Below are 14,038 nucleotides of genomic sequence, written 5' to 3' on the forward strand. Positions count from 1 at the left end.
TAGGGGAGTTAATATTCTGCATCTGAGTTAGTATCTTTTCTAGTAGCATGGTCACTTTTTTAAAACTTTAAAGCAATATATGTGTATCTAGTGTATCTTAGTGCTACAGAAAGGCAGAAGTCAGTTGATCAAAATACCTAATGAAGGGTGGCTTTTTTGCAGTGCCTTTTCGTTTACTCTTTAAGTACCTTGAAATTACAGCTAAGAATGTTGTTTCAAGTACTTTCAGATCGGGAAGGAATAACTAGTCATGTTTTGTTGTACTGTCTTTTCACTGCCGAGTCTCAGGATTAAGTGTAAAAATATTTTACTACCAAGTTGGTTTTGGTGCATGTGGTCTCCAATGGGCAATTCAAAAGCATAGTCATTTTTCCAGAAATGGCTCTTGAAACAGCCATATGTCGTAGAGCACTTGAAATCTAAACATTTTAAAATTAAAAATATGTAATTGAAATTGACTGCATTTTCATTGTGTGAGCTTAGCAATGAAAATTACCAACATCAATAAGCAGAAGTTTCACTATCAAACTTGAAGTAAGGTGATTTACGAAATCAGCATTTGTACCACCTGTGGTTTAAGTTAGGGTATATGTATCTGTATTAGGAAATTTTCATCTGAATGAAGGAACCAGGTTTTCACATCTGTTTATTGGGGTGAAGGGAGGGGAATGGCCTTGTGTTCTTCATGCTTCAAAAAGACCATTTTTTACACTGAAAGAAAATACCCTAAGCCAAGAGCATTTTTTTTTTAATGTTTTGTTAGTGTTTTATTCAGGCTTGCGTCATGGACCAAAAATTCTAACAGTGTTTGTGCTCCCTCTAGATTGTTCCCATAATTAAGATAACTGTTTTGTAAAAAATTTTCTTGACATGAAGTAAAGTTTTATTACAAAGGACTATGGAAGTGGTCCCCCCACCTTCTTCCCCTGCAGGCTATAACGGAGAGACAAGATGGTGTTCTCTCTTCTGAAAGATGATGTGCAGATTATGTGCAGAGGTTTGCTTTATCATATTTATTATGGTTCCAACAGATAAGAATCCAGAAAGTGACTCCACTGATTTTATTCTTGAGATGTTCAGATTCTTCTGCTGTCACTGTTAGCTCTTTCAAAACAGAAACATCCTTACTTCAGTATGCTGCTGTCATTTCTCTGAATCATGCTGTCATGCCAAGTACTACAAGAGTATTTTCTCAATTATTTAGTTATAAAATTTTTCTTTCCTTCTCATGTTTTTCATGCTGTGTTCATTTCAGATTACATATTATCAAGTAATAATAATGGTCCATCAGGAAAATGCTCTAAAAGTCATTTGTGTAAATAATAAAAGAGTACATTTGTCATGGTTTTAAGCATAAAGCACTCTTAACAAGCTTATCCAAAGCAAAAGAATCTTTGCTTTAATTATTTTAGCATCTTTATTGTAGATGGGAAGAAAACAGAAGAAAAGCTGCATTGAGAGAGGACAGCGTAGGAGGGATTGGGAAGTTTGGGAGATCCCCTGCTTTTTGTCCTGGGTGCCTCCAGTGCATGCAATCTGTTAGTCACATGAGGAAACAGAAGTGGGACCATGTGGAAGGCTTGCACGAGGAGGACGAAGTGCAGCGAGAGGTGTGGAAAATTAAAAGCTGCTTCTTGAGCCTTCTTCCCTTTTCTCCGCAGTGCACTATAATTCCCTCGGTGGTGTCAAGCAGCCTAAGCCTGGGCAAGCTGCCAGCGGCGTCGGGTCACTGCCTGGCCATGCTGCTGCAGGCAGGGGACACAGGAAGGGCAGCTGGAGAATCCCCCGGTGGGTCTTTGGAGGCTTGCGGGTCTCTGGGGTCCTGTGCTGCCTCTCTGACAGCACTGCCAGTTCAGCACGCCGCTCAGAGGTTGTGAACTGGCTCTGGCAGGCGGTTTTTGCCCAGCAGGTGGGTATCAAAGAGCAGCACAGAGGGCAAGGGGGACTTGTGTTCTGTCACCTTGCACAGTGCTAGCGGATGAATTTACCTGATTGCTCCCTGTACCCACCTGTTACGTGGGAATGATGCTTGCTAGCTGAATAGACAGCAACTGTGTAAGATTTTTTTCTGACCTAGGCAATTTTGTGTGTTAGTGGGCATAATTAGTTTCGTTAATACTTTCCTAAATGTCATCTCATGCATAGCATAACTGACAGGAAAATACAAAGCAATGCAGGAATGTTTTCTGAACTGTTGAAAACTGATTCCCTTTTTAAAATTAAGGAATTTGTACTTAACTGCTAGATAGTGGTGTGAAAAGCCCAACCCAAACTCTAGATGTTTAGCACTGATTTCATAGTATCGTACCTCCGTTCTCCTACAGGTGAGCTCTGAAATAATTAACAAAATTGGCATTTGAGTGTGTAACCTGTGAAATGAGCGGGTAGTTATTGCCATAAAGTTGTTACTTGAAGGTCTCAACAGGTTTAGATAAACATCTTTGAACTTTTTTTCCAAGGGATTTTTCAGGGAGACGTGTAAGAAGTAAATGGCAAGACTGCTGAGACTGAAGAGCAAAGAGATTTCAGTTATCACCAAGGGGAATCCTTTCTGTCCCTTTAGGGGAAATGCTGTGGATTATGAGATGTAATGAAGTATAGGTGGAAGGATGAATAAATAAAATCTTACTCATCAAACTGATGGAATTATGCTCACCTCCCAAGCAGGAAAAAGACCCAGTTATTGAGAAACTGGCTATAAAGAGAAAGATTCAAGTCAGCAGATGCAGGAAATTCTACTCCGTTACAGTCTGTAATTTCGCTATCACAGATCCCATGCTCCATGGGCCATTTACTCTGCTCTAGGATTATGGGATATGTTTGCTGATCTCATCTCTGTTGAAAGGCCTTTCAGGAGTAGGTGGCTGCCCAGGGACCATCGCAGGCTTGGAGAGTTTCTAGGTATTTGGAGTGTGGCATCGCTGACGTGAGCAGTTGTGGGCGTCTGTGGGAGCTTAAGTCAGCTTGGTGCTGTTCAATAAAAAATAGCATAAAAGGGCCCAAGAGTTTGTGCTGTTAGTGGCAGTGGGCATGAGTGCATTACTAAACAAGGGATGTGCACATTGATGCAGCAGCTGATATAAGTGTTTATATAGTGATATAGGGGCCTTCACCAGCACCAGCCAGTTCTTGTGTTAAGGTATTGTGTTTCTGCTCAGGGACAGAAGCGAAACTCTCCAAGGCAAGCATAAGAGGTAAAAAGGTTAAGGAAATGTGGTGAGGAAAAAAAATACCCTGGTTTTGCTGGGGATGCTTTTCTACACAGAAAAGCAGAAACTTGGTGATTTATTGACCTTTGGTCGAGTTTTGCAGGGTTTCCTGAAGGTTGGGTTATATGCCACTTCCCAAACATTGTGGGCTAATTGGACAAAGTTTGTCAGTACTGCAAAATTTGTTAGCTCGTGGCTTTCCACACCCTAGCAAATGGAAATGTATTGATTGTCCAAATCACAGTCCTTTTTGAGCCATGTTTCTTCCATACTGGATAAAATTAGGATGGAAGAGTAACGTTGACCTCATCTCCCCTCTCCAAGTCCAGAATATCTGGTGTCTTGATACCTGATGGCTGCGTCTTCAGTTAGTGCCCTGATTCTGGCACTAGGTACATGTTAAACTATTTAAAGCTGTTAGCAGCAATTGGTGTCTCCTGCTGAGCCTCCTTTTGCAACCTTCTGCTCCCCTGACTAAGCTGAGGGGTTGAGGAGGGTTGGGTAGTATGTGACCATATGGCACACAGCAGGTCACTTGTGGTGCAGCGAGGGGTTTTAGGTCTAGCTGCTGCTGCAGTTTTCAGGGTTCCGTAAAGCTTCCTTAGGGTGCAGTGGTGGTGAAGGGACCTCTCTGGAGACTTCTCTGAGTTTTGGGGTCGATGGGAGAGAGGGTAACATGACCAGAAGGGATATAGCAAATGGCTCTTCCATGCTTCAGCTAATTCCGTATGAAGGGATTATGATCACTAGTGCCGAGTATGACTGAATCTTCTACTCTACAACACTTCAGTTTTCCAGATTGTGTTTTGTTCAGATGGTCTTCAGGAATCGGAATTTGTGGTTTTGCAAGAAGTGCTGTGACTCTAGTTTAGTGTAAAATATAAGTGACGTCTGTATTTAACAGTTGTTTTGAAATTTCTTATGAAGTGCATGGTGTTTTTTCTTATTAAAATTCAGTTCAAAGAGCAAGTCTTTTAGTTATTTCTCATTTCTTTCACTAAAATATATTCAGGAATGTAATTAGTGGTAAAGAAAATCTGAAACAATCTGACACTACTTTGGAAATTTTTACTCCCTAAAATATTGATTATTCTTTGTCTGGTAAGCATCAAAATAAAGTATGTTGGAAACATTTTCAAGTTTTAGTGTTGAAAAAGAAAGTATTTCTTTCCCTGATTCAGTGTTCACTATGGTATTTACCTGTTGTTAAAATGTTGATGAACTCTTTTGGATCATAGAAGTTGTAAGTGAAGGTGACCCATCCACAAGCACTGTACAGTCCCTGGCTCCAAACTTGCCACTGCTTCTGTTCACGTTTTACTTAAGTGAATATGGAGATGAATTTAAATGACCTCCAGCTCTCCCCTCCAACCTCAGTGAGCGTATGATTCTATAAATAAAGTAGTGCCAGTGCGGATTAGGATAGTTGCTGAAGGCGGATGTGGAAGGTGGGACTTGCAGAAAGATCCTGAGGCTATATTACATTTGAGAGTATTACAGAATCTGAGAAATTAATCCACTTTTGAATAGATTAATTAAGAAACCTTACAGATAAAACAGGATGTGTAGCTTTCTTCTGAAATCACTGAGTGTTTTCCTTTCCTTAAATTTCGTTCTCTACTCCAGCTCTTGTGTCCATACCTTGTTTACAGCATAGTTTGTTTACAGAGTAGATTGTAGTTTTGACTAAAGCATGAAACTAGTTATTAAGTAGGCTTAGACTCTGTCTCCTGTAATGTTGAATAAATCACTGAAGCTTTATGCTGGTATTTGAATTCTGTAAAATGGGCACCAAGTTGGTAATTAATTCCATTAATCTCAACTTGTAAAGCAGTTTGACATAGTGAGCTATTGCTTGGGTTGCTTAAAATGTATGTATTCTGCTACATAAAATGACCTTATACTTTTTGCAGGTGTTGTGAAGTATGGGGAATTCTACAGACTTAAGTAGTAATAAAATGTTGTACTGCAAGGATTGGGATACTGACTTTGATTATTTGTAAAAATTATGTAAAACCAGGTTCTTTGTTCTTGTGATAGGATATAAAGAGTTTCTGGGACCTGATCTTTTATTTCAGTTACATTTGTTATGAAAGATCTTGCTATGGAAGGCAGAACCTTTTATATATATATTTGTCAGGGAAAGGAGCAAGAAGGAAATATTAAGTATTCAAAGACTGGATGCTCTCTGATAAAGAACAGTAATGAAGGGATAAAGCATTCCAGAACAGGTTGCTGTTTGGACTATTAAAGATCAGTGTGTTCTACGTGGTTATCTCACATGTGAAGTGTATTATTGAGTTGGAACTGTATACTTTCACTGGATATAATTACACACAGCAATTTCAGGTGTGAAAGTGTTTTCCTGTATTAAGTATACATGGAGTTACTGGAGTACACAAGATGGTCTGCCACTATATGCTGTGGAGACTTGAACTCTTGTATAGGTCATAATTTCACTACTAATTCTAGGGACCAGTTATTCCTGGATGCAATGTTCACACACAGTTATTGAAATAAAAAGAAATAACGTGGCTTTAAACTGGGGTTTATAAGCATTGAGGACATTCTAGAAGAGCAGTTTGTAGAAACCAAGTTTAGACTGAATAATTGGCATCAGAGATTTATGCAGTTTAGTTTGAAAGGGGTTTCCAGTTGAAGGTTTTGAACTTAAAAAATGCAGACTGAGAAACTGTAGGGAAATGGTTTGAAATTAGTTGAACCAAAGAGTAAAGGGAGCTAACAGTGGGGTTCTTGGAACCTCTTTGCTTCAGAATTAGAAAAAGTGTGTAGGATTTGCATCCCAAGAAAAAGCAGAATACACAAGCAGAATAATTGCAGACCTAATCAGAAGAAAAGCCAGCCAAAGAGAATATCAGAAGCTAGCCAAGAACTTGCAAGGAGTGGCAGAAAGGGTTGGTTCAAGAAATGAAGACCGTCATAGAGTTCAGATGTCTTAAGTGTGAATAAGATGTTTCCAGGAGTCAAGCTGAGTTTGACCTTGTAAAGGAAAATAATCCAAGGAGTAAAAAGCGATTTATCCATTAAAAATGAAACAAGAAAGGAAGCTGGGTGTTATGCAGTGAGCATGAAGTTATGATCAGAGCTGTCATCCCCAGTTTATATTAATATTTTGCCTTCATTTTTGGCGCAGTTGGTCATGTTGAACATGGAATCAGGATTAAGAGTGAAATAAAAGTATACATGTGGAAACCCTTACAGTGGAAATTCTTACAGTGAAATGAAGATGGAACCTAGAAGTTCCTACTGCTCAGGTTTGTAGGGGGTTGGGTGAAAGAAGTTGTTTTATAAAGTCTTGTAGCAAATATTTCAAAACAGAACACTATCAAAATAGAAATGGTATTTAATGAAGAAGACCACATGCAGTAGCTGTTTTTCAGAAAGTAGAGAAGAGGTGATTCTGGCAGCTTGAATTTTTTTTTTTTTTTTTTTTTTCCTGTGCCAAAGCAATAGGAAAAAACTTTTAAAAGAGTCAAAGGCAGAGAGACAAATGGAAAAGTGGAATGCCTGTAAATGGATTTATGAGAAGTAGCATATGTCAGACTAAATTAGTATCTGCCTTTGATAAGATAGAAGACCTTGTTAAAAATTTCAGTAGTTCTGTCTCAGAATGTTGGAGCACACTAATGATGCTTGCTCTTGGAGGAGAGTGGGGAAGCCTTATCATTGCATAGGATTACAGTAAAATACGGGTGACTGGGAGAACTTGAGTAGTGGGGATGGGTTTATGAGCTAAAAAGTTTCACTGTAAACTGGTGACTCATTTGTAGGAGATAACAGCAAAGGAGAAAGCCACTCTGACTCGCTCACGCAGAATGACAGCAGTAACCCGCGGTGCAATGCAGCTGTGAGGAAGGGAAATGGCATTCTAGATACATGAAGCAAAATATTTTGGTAGCAGTAGGGAATTGTGAGTGTCATTTTATAACTCACTAAGGAGACTTCATCTGGAACATGTCTGGTGGATTCTGCTCAAGGCAAGTGAGTTTTCAGGAAGAGCTGCAGCAACTTGCTGCTCTTGTCTGGCTTTTTCTTGGTTAATTCTATCATCAGAATGGGGCTTGAGAAATTTATCTTGCTCAGTGAGGGATGACAAAGCCTGAAAAAGAGCATAATTGCATCTCTAGTATATTCACATAATTGCATCCCTGGTATATTCATAAGGAAAAAGCACCTGAAGGCTAAAGGGCAGTGTTTCACTTGTAAGGTGGAATTGATAATTTTCCAACTAAGATAAAAGAATTGTAGTAGCAGGCACTCTTTTCCGATGCTCCTAATAGACTACTGTATTGTCTAATGGTGTCTGTTAATTCTGTTAAGGGTTGGAATTTCTTTCAGCACTGTTGAACCACAAATTCAGACCACAAATAATCTATTTAAAAAGTACATGATGTTCCTGTAAGTAAATGATGCAAAGTGATAGCTATTATTCTGTGATGTCCTTTTTTAATATAGAAAGTATTCTAGTGAGAGCAGAAGTTAATTTTACTCAGTAGAGTTGATTCAGACAACCTGTCAGATCACTTGAGTATTTCCATGTGATGAAAGTGAGTGGAAAGTGTGAATGCAGAATTTATCTCTGAGGCCTTGCATTATTACATATACAGCTGCACTTCTTAGTGTACGCACATCTGTAACTTTTTATGTTTCTCTCTCTGGTTTCCATCTGCCTTAGTATTCACTGCATAATCTCAAGGGCATAAGATGCTGGTTCACATCGAAAGGATATCTTCTAATATTCAGATTATGTTGCATGTAGACCTAGGGCTTTTTATTTGATAAAATACCTGTATTTCAAATTTACTACTCACATTATTTGTTTAAAAGCAATAAGCTAGAGAGGCTTTTAAAAGTCAGGGTATCAAACTCACGTCCAATTCATCTAGATCATGGCCTTATGATAAAAAAACATCCCAAGGTTTTATCCAGTTTGTAATAATCTTCACATCTTTATAAGCTTGCAGTCATCTTTAAGATGGACTCTTCACGTATTTAGATTCTGTACATATGTAGATTCTGACGTATTTAAATGCGTAGCTGTTAGCTTTGCCTTCTTAGAAGTCCAAAGATACCCGTTCATTAATCTAGACTTGGGTCATTGTCCAGTAGATTTTATTGTGCATGGACTGCTTAAACAGAATACTCAGAATATTTTAATACTGGGTTTTTTCACAAGGGAAAAATAGAGAGAACTAACAAATCTAGATATTTAGAGAGCTTGAAAAAGCTGGTAACTTAGAAGTGTGGCACAGCATACTAATGCAAACGAGAATGTTTCAGTAGGGTGTTTGTGAGCCTGAGACTACCAGACTATGTAGCTCTTCATTCCTCTTTGCCCAGCCTTTTTCTGTGATGTAGTTGCTCAGTTTTATCTCCCCTCTATTAATCTGGTAAATTGACTAAAAATTGCCTTCTTGATGTTTTGCACATTTCTTTCATGTTGGTATTTAAGATGGGGAGAGGGAAATACCATTAAACAGAGGGGTGGGGTTTTTTTGTTTCTTTTTCACCTTCTCTCTGTATGGCCAGTAAAACAACTTCCAACCTTAACAGTTGTAGATCCAAAATAATTGCTAAGACTTACTGTGGTTTACTACAAATGCATGGCAGTCATTACAAGTAAATTTTGGTTGTTAAAAAGGAGAAGTTATGCTTGACCAACCTCATAAACTTCTACTATGAAATGACTGTCTTGATAGATGAGGGGAGAGCAATGGATCTTGTCTACACTCACTTCAGTGAAGTTTTGACATAACATCCTTGTAGAGAAGCTGATGAAATAGGGGCTGGATGAGCAGGCAGTGAGGTGGATTGATAACTGGCTGAACAGAGAAGTGAGCAGATGGGAACCTCATGAAGTTGAACAGGGAGAGTCCTGCACCAGGAGAAAAAGTCCCATGCACAAGTATATGCTGGGGGCCACCTGACTGGAAAGTGACTTTTCAGAAAGGGTCCTTGGGTCCTGGAGAACACCAAGTTGAACATGAGCCAGCAATGTGCCTTTGTAGCACGGAAGGCTGATGGTATCCTGGGCTGCATTAAGACTGTTGCCAGGCCAGTTGAGGAGGGTGATCCTTACCCTCTGCTCAGTGCTGGTGAGGCCATACCTGGAGTTCTGGGTCCTGTTCCGTGCTCACCAGTACAAGACTGGAGAGAATCCAGTGAAAGCACCTAAAGATGATGAAGGGTCTGAAGCATAGAATCATAGAATGGTTTGGGTTGGAAGGGACCTTAAAGATCATCTAGTTCCAACCCCCCTGCCATGGGCAGGGACACCCTCCACTAGACCAGGTTGCTCAAAGCCCTGTCCAACCTGGTCAACACTGCCAGAAAGGGGGCAGCCACAGCTTCTCTGGGCAACCTGAGCCAGTGTCTCACCACCCTCACAGTGAGGAACTTCTTCCTTACATCTAATCTAAATCTGCCCTCTTCCAGGATAAAGCCTATCACTAGATGTCCTTGTAAAAAGTCCCTCTCCAGCTTCCTTATAGGCCTCCTTAAGATACTGGAAGGTTGTTATAATGTCTTCCCAGAGCCTTCTCTTCTGCAGGCTGAATGACCCTGACTCTCTCAGCCTGTCCTTACAGGGGAGGTGCTTCAGCCCCTTAATCGTCTTTGTGGCCCTTCTCTGGACTCGCTCCAACAGGTCCATGTCCTTCTTTGTTGGGGGCCCCAGAGCTGAACACAACACTCCAGGTGGGGTCTCACAGGAGTGGAGTAGAGCAGGAGAATTGCTTCCCTTGACCTCCTGGTCACACTTCTTTTGAAGCAGGCTGGGATATGGTTGGCTTTCTGGGCTGCAAATTTACATTGCCAGGTCATGTTGAGCTTCTTAACAGCGAACACCCCAAGTCCTTCTCCACAGGGGTGCTTCTCAATCCATTCTCCACTCAGCCTGTATTTGTGCTTGGGATTCCCCCTATGCTGTCTTATGAGGAAGAGCTGAGGGAACTGGGACTGTTTAGCCTAGAGAAGAAAAGGCTCAAGGGCAATGTTATTAATGTGTATAAATACCTGAAGAGAGAGTGCAAAGAAGATGGAGTGAAGCTCTTTCCAGGAGTGCTCAGTGACAGAGAAAATAGGAACCAACTGAAATACAGGAGGTTCCCTCTGAACATCAGGAAACACTTTTTCTCTGTGATGGTGACTGAGCAATGGCACAGGTTGCCCAGAGAGCTTTTGGAGACTCCGTTCTTGGAGATACTCAAAAGCTGTCTGGACAATGGTCCTGGGCAACCAGTTCTAGGTGGCCCTGCTTGAGCAGGGGGTTTGGACCAGATGACCTCAGCCATTCTGTGGTTCTATGGCTTCATTTAAATCAGAAGAAAATTATTTTCCTGGTAGTGAACTTTGGCAAAGGAAGCAGCTAAATTGCATCCAAAACAAATTATTTTTATTATTTGTAAAACATAACTACGTGACCTCTCACATAATTTATCAAATTATAAGAGTGCATGGTATTGCAAATCCAAAGGTGGTACAGCAGCCCCAATAGGTTTTTTCTGATTGTAGTAGTTAATGTTGTTGAAATATATATGAATACTTTAACAAGAGCTCATTGAATACATCTTCGGTTTTTACCTGTGATTACAGATAGTTAAGTTTTGTTTACAGACTGGTAGTAGCATTTTAATGTTTCCTGTTAATGAGAACCTAGACCCACCACTGTCAATCAAAATAGTTAAGAAAGGATTTTAAGGTTTTTTTGGACATACTTTGTTGTATTATAGCATGAGCAGATTGACCTAACTTTATAAGTAATATTGAAAAATGAAAAAAAAAAAATTTGGGAAGTGTTTAAGCAGATATCATTAGTTAAATATTTATGATTAAGAGGAGAAATTAAAACCAGCCTGTACAAAAAGGAAACGAGGTATATTCATTTGCAGCAGAGGCAAAGCCCACTAACATTATATACTGCATATAGCAGTAGCTGAAGTCTGTATGGCTGTTGCTGTCCTGCATCAGGGTAAGCCTTGGTTGGAACGGGAACGTGAGGCTGAGCACTCGGTTGAGGCTGAATACTGAAAAGCTGTGGTCAGACTGGTAAATAATTTTGCACTGTGCTGTACACCTTCAGTGCAATCTTAAAATTACTTCATAAAATGTACCAAGCTACTGGCATTGTCTAGTTTATTTATTAAATCCTTCTGATAATGATGGAGAGGCATTTTGCTGATTTTTGTAAAGATCCAAGACTCCCAGAGAGAAGGCAATGCATATGACTGAAGATGACCAATAGCGATTTATAAGACATGAGAGAGATTAGTGGGAAGTTTTTTGAGTAGTACTTTGAATAAAGGTATTGAAGCTCAAAGACAGCGAGTAGTATAAAGTAAATTGTTCTTCACTCCTTTGGCTTAAAAGTGGATCTGTTAAAGCAAGCCTCTTGTGCCCATATAAGATTTATGTTATTTATTTTCTTTTTCTAGTCCAGAGGGTCACTTGTGTTTCTAAACCCTGGAGAACCTGTGTAGTTAATCCATGCTGTTAAGAACTACACATTTCTGAGCTTGAGAAAGCTAGATTTAGCTTCCAACAGCACAGCGATGAGGACCATGGGGGCTTGGCTGAAGTGTTGATGGAGCAGTGGGGGTCTCCTACCCCAGCCAGGTGATGGGGTGGGAGGGCAGGCTGAGTCAGAGCCTCCTCAGCACCCTGCCTGGCTGGGTCCTGCCCCAACTTTCATAAGCCAGTGCAGGTGGCACATGGTAGTGCTGCACCTGAAGCATTTTATGACTCCAAGAAGCTGTAGGGCAGGCTTGTGGCCTTTTTTTAAGAGCTAACTGCTTACCACTGCATCAGTAGTCCTTGCAGTATAGCATTATCGAAAATATGCAATTGAACCCTTTCTTCACCATTTTGCCTCAATTGACTTCCTGATGGTATCTGAGCTTTGTAGTCTGCCTCATATTTTTTTTTTTTTTTTTTTTTTTTTTAAAGGTAATTTCTTGTTGTCTTCTTTTTTTTCCCCCTTGATTCTGGACACTTCCTAGACAGCAGTTAGTTTTGTTGATGGCCTCAGATATAATTTCCTTTCTTATCCTCAGTTTTCTAGGGCTACATACTTGACATTTTGGATTACTTTAAAAAGTAAAAAAGAAAAAAAAAGTTTCTTAATTGTCAGTTTATGAATTTTTGTCATTGTTTTACATAGAGCATATTCGTCACTTGGAAGACTGAAGAATTTACTGTGGTATTTTTTTTTCCACTGAGTTTATTTTGTTACAGCGTTATCTGTGGATTTTGTTTATTGTGTTTTATTATTTGTAATAAGTAATGTGTGAAATGTATAGCTTCATATCCATAGAGGCTCTATAAATGCTGTTCATTCTTTGATTGTTCTCGTTCTCTCCACAGATCTTTCTATCTGATCTCACTCTTTGCTTTTGATAGCTTGCTTCTTTATTGTGCAAGACAACAAAATTTAGATGTGCCATATGTTCCGTCACAGTTTTCCTTAAAACTGTGGCTAACACCTGAGAGGAGAGGAATCATCTTCTCTGGACCATGCTTCATCTGGCCACCCCTTTTTAGAAGATACACTTGTACACCTAGAAAAGTAAGAATTAAAAGAACAAACTTATTTGTGTATGCAGCTACTTGACTAGCAAATACTCTAGTGGTAATTCACAAAAGGCTTTGAAAGACAAATTTTTTGTCTTAAAAACTCTGTAATTTATTCTTACCCTTAGAAACATTATGTTTATCATGTATGGGGCTTGCTTTAGCCACAAGAATTTTTTTAGTACAAGGTAAACCTGCCAGGAGTGTGTAGTAAAAATTTTTATTAAGGGCAAGCATGGCGTGACTTCTCTCTGGTATAAGGTATTTTTTGTTCTCTTTTAAACAAGAGTGGTACTATAATCATGAAATACTAGAACAAATTCTTTGTCTTTTATTAGCACTGGAATTCCAAGATACAACATCACTTGGTGACTTGCTGAATAATAGTTGTCTTTTAATGACTGGCTTGGATTACTTTGAAAGTGAAGGTCAAAATTTTATCTTTTGTTTCACTATCTGAGAAAAACACCAGCAGCAGAAGAAAAGGAGGACTGTCCCTCATCCCCTTTGCAGGCCTCAGGTTTGATTAAGTTTCTGAAGTGAAAAAAATGCAGTTGTAGAATAACTTATGTTTAAAATACCTTACTTTGAATCAACTGCTTCTGCTAATATCTGTATTTGGTGCAGACATCAGTGTTACCATCAGAAATAAGGTATGTTCGTGACTTCCTGACATTGTGCAGCCCTTTGTCATGCTACCATCAAGAACTCAACCAGTAAATTAGCTAAGTAGTACTGATAGCAGTTTTCCAGGAGTTATACCACTAGTTCTGATTCAGTTCACTGAGCTTGTATGCAAGAATTCTTCATGGCACATGATGGCACATCAAACTGAACTATACTCGTAATATGCGAACTATACTGTACAAGACTGGCAGACAACAAGTGCTGGAAACAGTCACCTATCATCTTCTGCACCATTTGGTTAGCACACAGGGAATAGATGAGGTATCAGCATGCACTGATAACAGGGCAGCTGGGCAGACACAAAGGTGGCAACGACCTGAGGAAACACACAGATACTTCTTTTTCTGTTCTTATGCTGCACTTGGCAGTGCTGAACAGAGTGTGGGCATCAAGAGAGCTGCAAATCTGACAGGCAGCGCTTCCTTTTCTCACGGGTGTGTGGCAGCAAGTAAACTCAAAAGAGACAAATGTGAATGGGAACATTTGGAACATACAAAACTTGAGAGTGGTGTAATACAGTCAAATAAGGTGGCACAGTGTTAAAATTGTCAAAT

General features: G+C 39.6%; 1 protein-coding gene across 10 annotated transcripts in view; it reads left to right on the top strand.

Moving 5' to 3' along the window:
* PPP1R9A (protein phosphatase 1 regulatory subunit 9A) overlaps positions 1-14,038 on the top strand; it is a 149,881-nt gene that overhangs the window by 4,232 nt on the left and 131,611 nt on the right. The gene's annotated exons all lie outside the window — the stretch shown is intronic.

This window comes from Athene noctua, chromosome 2 (genome assembly GCF_965140245.1).
Source record: "Athene noctua chromosome 2, bAthNoc1.hap1.1, whole genome shotgun sequence".
NCBI classification, from domain to species: Eukaryota; Metazoa; Chordata; class Aves; order Strigiformes; family Strigidae; genus Athene; species Athene noctua.